Below are 6,000 nucleotides of genomic sequence, written 5' to 3'. Positions count from 1 at the left end.
ACACAGTGAGAGTATTTGTGAAAACTATCCACTTGTGGCATTGGTGTTAAAGCAGCATGAGATGACTGATTGATGCCCAGCCAATAGAAATTCTTGGTAAATGATCATGTTGGTTATCAACCAATCAAATGTAACCCATACTCTTTCTCAACTCATTCATAATGAGTTCCATGTAGTTGAATCTAAAAAGCAAGTAAGTGCCCTTCTGCCCTGACTGCCAAATGCCACTCTGAACTCTCATGTTGGTGCTTATTGGTTTGCATATATTTGAATCTAAATAAAAGTTTTATTTTAACAACAGAAAAAGAATAGTAAAAAATGAAAATACCAACAAGGAAATAGAAAAAATGCATAGTATATTCACAATGGACAGACTACACAATAAAAAGGAATGAACTGATATAGATGAATCTCCAGATGTATTGTCCCAAAAATGTCAGACACAAGAGAGGCCATATTCTAAGATTCTATTTATAGAAGTTCAAGAATAGGCAAATATTACATACAATGAAAAAACTCAAAAGAGTGGATACCTTTGGATAGGGGACTTGATTAGAAACAGATAAAACAGTTTAGGATAAATGAAAATGCTCCTTATCTTAATCTAGGTGCTTATCAGAATATAGATAGAAGTAAAACTATAACTGCACACTTAAGATTTGGGCTTTTTATTGTATGTGAATTTAATTTCAAATTGTAAAAATCTTAATGACTTGTCCAAGATTACATAATTATTAGGTGGCTGACCTGAAGTCAAACTGAGTGTTTTCACTAGCGGTTCTGTACCATCAAACTGATGTCCACCCAACTCCAAAGAGCAGCACTAGGGTACGCAGTGGTCCTAGAGAAGGCTGCCAGGGCTTTTTCCCCCCACCCCCTCTGGGGAGTGAATTTGAACCCGTTGTACCACCGGGGTGCTTTGTTTCTTTTTTTTAATGGAAATAATGCATTTCCCTGTGGTATTCTACATGCAGATGAGAACACTTTAAGTCATCTTTGTTACTGTTTAGTTTAAATCATTAACATCAGTGAGTCTCTGTTTGGAAAAGTGAGAATGAATACACAACTTGAAAAATGTAATCAATCTCATTGAATTATACGGAAATGACTGAGCTGGTGTATGTATGCCGTGTATATTTTCAACATAAAATTTAATAACTTCAAGTAAAAAGTTAATAATATCACCCATATTTTCTTCATATAATAAAATGTACTTGTTTTTATATGTTTTAAATGTTACCTCTAAATTATGGTATTAATTGCGTGGCACTAGAGTAACTGAAACTGTTCACAGAAATGCAGTTGCTGAAGACAAACTTCCTACCATCCCAAATAACTGCTAAGCCAGTATAATATAGCTGAGAAACAAACATATGAAGATTAAATTATCAGAACTTATAACAATTAACTTACAAGAGTACATGATGGATGATTTTTAGCCCATTAGCATCCTTGGATTATCATGAATACATCTCCAGAATATCCTAAATTTGATTAAAGAATTGACAACTTAAGTATACAAGGAGGAGGAGCTGATACCAAGGGCTGAAGCAGAAAGCAAATGTTTTGAGAATGACGATGGCAACAAATGTACAAATGTGCTAGATACAATGGATGGATGGATGGATGGATGGATGGATGGATGGATGGATGGATGGATGGATGGTGAATTGTACGAGCCTCCCAATAAAATTATTTTTTTTAACTATACAAGGTGGCGCTAAAAGAGTCAATTAACAAATTCACTGATGCTCATTATTAATCATTCAATGTGATACCCTCAGGGATAACTCTTATTTATGATAGATTCAACTACTGTAGTTGGAAATGTGGTCTTTCGCTTGTTTATCAAGAATCAACTGTCCAAGTCTCTCACAAATACTGGTAGCAAGATGATGGTGCCCGGCTATTGAGAGATATAGCGCCTGGGGACTTAAAGGCTTGAAAGTAAACAAGCAGCCATCTAGCCCAGAAGCAACAAAGCCCACATGGAAGCAGCACACCAACATAGGTGATCCTGAAGGGCAGAGGAGACCAGGTCTCAAACAACAAAGGCAAGGTGGTGGTGAGAATCACATCAGCGTGAATGAGGGGGAGGGAGTGTGTGATGGGGACTCAATGCCCACCTGTAGACAGCTGGACATCCCTTGCAGAGGGTTAGTGGGGAAGAGATGAGTCACTCAGGGTTCAGTGTAGCAACAATGAAATTCAAACCTTCCTCTAGTTCTTGAATGCTTCCTCCCCTCCCAATTATCATGATCCCAATTCTACCTTGCGGACCTGGTTAGACCAGAGGACGCACAGCGGTGCAGTAGGGATCTGGAAAAACAGGGAATCTAGGACGGATGAACCCCTCAGGACCAGCGGTGAGAGTGGCGACACCGGGAGGGAGGGAAGTGGGTGTAGAAAGGGATAACGGATCTCGATCTCGGGGATCTATGTATAACCTCCTCTCTGGGGGGTGGGCAATGAGAAGGTGGGTGAGGGGAGACGCCAGGCAGTGTAAGATAAAATAATAATTTATAAACTATTAAGGGTTCAGGGGGGAGTGGGGAGGAGGGAGAGGGGTGCAGGGAGGGAGGAGGAGAAAAAAAGGAAAATGAGCAGATTCCAGGAACCCAAGTGGAAGGCAAATTTTGAGACTGACGAGGGCAACGAATGTATAAGGGTGCTTTACTCAATTGATGTATGCATGGATTGTGATAAGAGTTGTATGAACCCCAATAAAAAGATTTATTAAATGAAAAAAAATACTGGTAGCAGAATAGGACATCTACCTGCAAATCAGTGAAACAGGATCCATACTTCTCACCACACATAGAAATTAATTAAAAATGGATCAAAGAACTAAATGTTAAAGCTCTAAAGTTCATGGAAGATAACCCTTTGCCATAAATATAAATTAAATACACTGAAAATGCATGAAAATAGAAAATAAACTAGAAAACTGAGACCTATTAAAAGTACATATTTATGTTCACCAAAAACAATTAGGGAAGTCGGAGAACCTACACAATGGGATAAAAATTTAAGTGATATATCTGACAAGGGTGTAATATATCAAATATATTAAAAACTTATGTAATTAGGAAAAAGACAGTCCAATAAAAAATGGCCAAAGTGCAAGAACAAAGACTTCACCAAACATTCCTGCAGCTAACAAACATGTAAAGAGGGATCTGTGACCAGTGGCCATTAAGAACTCCAAACTCACTGCCATCGAGTTGATTCCAAATCACAGTAACCTATCCCTCTAAGACAGAAGAACTGCTATTTTGGATTTCTGAGGCTGTAAATCTTAATGGGAATAGAATCTCTTCTTCCAGACTGGCTGGTTTCAGATCTCTGACCTTGTGTTTAACACTCTTAACACGTAACCCATTCTGTCTCCGGGGCTGCTGACATTAGCCATTAGAGAGCCATGTAAACCAAAACTATGTTGATACCATTTCACCCCTACAAAAAATGGCATCGATTAAAAGAAAAAAACAAACAACGAATGCTGACACGGTCTGGGAGACTGGAACTCTTAGAGAAAGCTGTTGAGATTATAAAGTTATACAACCACTATGGAAAACGGTATGATTTGTTCTCAAAAGATAGAAATAAAAATATCTTATGACCTAGTAACCCTCCAAGCTATATAACATAGAGAAATAACAGCAGGAACACAAATAGACATATGCATGTGTACATATGCACATGTACAACTGAATTTACGTGAAGTTAAAACATGGGCAGATCTTATTTGTAGTGATAAAAATCAGAATAGTTGAATAGAAAATGAATTTGCTCTGTAAACTTTCACCTAAATCACAAGCCTAAGAAGAGAGAAAAGATCAGCATAGTGGTCATCTTTGAGCAAGTGAAGGAGCCTAGGTGGCATAGTGGGTTACGTGTTTGGCTGCTAACCTCAAGATCAGCAGTTCAAGTACATCAGTGGCTCTGCAGGAGAAAGATGAGGCAATCTGTTCTCATGAAGACTGTCAGCCTTGGAAACCCCATAAGGGCTGTTCTGGTGTGTCACTGGATCAGAGCTGACTCCACGGCAGCAAGGGTGGAACTTTTAAACTCCATCATCATGTACAGGGTTGGAAGGCAGAGTTTGAAGGCTCAGACACAACAGTGTTGTGGGGAAAGTAGGTCATTTGGTGTCACTTACTTCATAACGTTTCCCATCCTAGTTTGTTGAGCAGGGACAGGGAGGTCCTTAGCGTTTGCAAGGGCACCTAGGGCACAACTACTGTTCTCTTTCCTTCAGGAGCGAAGCGAAGCGACCCAAACTCCAGTCTGACAAGAGCCCACAGGACAAAGAGCCCACATGGCCGCTTTTTCGAAGCTTGAGGCCAGAAAGAACTAGATGGTGCTTGGCTACTACGACATAGCTCATATTCTGACCAGGGACACAACAGAGGAACGTTAGCCGGGTAAGACAATGTACAACCAAATTCAAAATCATAAAAAATAGACCTGACTTCCTAGTGAGAGTCTAGAGAAACCCCCACCACTATCACCCTAAGATACTTTTTAAACCTGGCACTGAAGCCATTCCCGGTGGGGGAGGTGCATGTGTCCCTTTTCAGCCAAATAATAGATTGCCCAATAAAATAAACAACACATGTGAAAGGAATGTGCCCCTTTACACGATCAGCTCTGACACCACACACCTGGCACTTACCACAGGCACGATGAGAAGTCAAGGAGGGACCGGGAAACCGCATGGATGGAAATGGGCACGTGGGTAGAACTCATGCGTGTGGACACATGACAGAGAACCAGTGGCATGAAAACACTTGGTGTAATGAGTCACTGAGCAGTATGCCAATCTGCTGTGCAAAATTCACATAAAACCTTCAGAAGAAAAACCAATCATCTGTTTCACACTGACAAGAAAGTTAATGCAATACCTGAAAAAGACAAGGGCATTCACCTGTGTGTGCCCAGCATTCGGCTATGACAACTTGCAGTTTGACACTAGCTTGTCTCTGGAAAAAATTTTATTGTAGCCATCTGCACTCTGGCAGTTTTAGGGCTTCTTCTCGAGAGATCAATGTGGAGAAATACCTAATTACTGTCCTTTTATACATAAGTAAACTGAGGCCTTGAGCAAGCTAGGCAAGTGTGTGGCAACAAGTGAGACTCACGTTAAGGCTACAACTACTTACTGTGAAACTCTTTGCTAGTTTCCCCTTCGCATGCAAAGTTTTGGATTTGTTAGTGTTTTTTCTTGACAGTTGTAAAATTAATCTCCCACATGGGTTACCTATTCCATCTGACCTCCCTGTTAAAAGCAAATTATATATACATATAACTTTTGAATTATTAATCAATCCATATATTCAAAAGGGGGGAAGCTGTTTTTCTTAAATAGTGGTTGGGGAAACACACACACACACACACACACATTCTATTTGGAAAACACCTGTTAGAGGCAACAAATTTACAAATAATTCTCACACAAAATCCCTATTAGAAAAGTAAATGCTATATGCCCTACTTTGTTTGCTAATCACCCCTAAACTATTGCAACCAATCAATGAATTGCTAAGGGGAAGGAATTAAGTTTATAAAAATTTTTTAAAGACCCACAAGCTCAGGAAACCTGTTTGCTTCGATTCCAGCCTGCAGTGTCCCAACACGCTAGCTTCCTTTCCGTCTGTTGTTAGGGAACCCTCACAGCACCATCACCTGTCTCTACGGCATGTATGGTTCTGGATTCCTTGGGTGGGTCTATAAATAGGCTTCAACTTGAAATTAAACTCCCTTGAAATTCCAGGTCTAAAAGGCACGTAAAGCGGGTCCACAACTCATTTAGCCCTGAAGGCTTAGGTAGTACAATTGGGATGACTGAGCAGGGAGTGGTTTCAGCCCAGGACTGCCAGTTACCCCACCCATGGCACCACTCACCTGGGGGCAGCCCACTGAACCAAGCTCCTCCTCAGCCCCTGGGAATTCTCGCTCACAGGTTCACACTTCCAACGCCCTTCCATCAGTGACTCT

This window comes from Tenrec ecaudatus, chromosome 2 (assembly GCF_050624435.1).
Source record: "Tenrec ecaudatus isolate mTenEca1 chromosome 2, mTenEca1.hap1, whole genome shotgun sequence".
In the NCBI taxonomy this organism is placed as follows: Eukaryota; Metazoa; Chordata; class Mammalia; order Afrosoricida; family Tenrecidae; genus Tenrec; species Tenrec ecaudatus.
The sequence above is the reverse complement of the archived record's forward strand: the minus strand, read 5'-3'. Positions refer to the sequence as shown.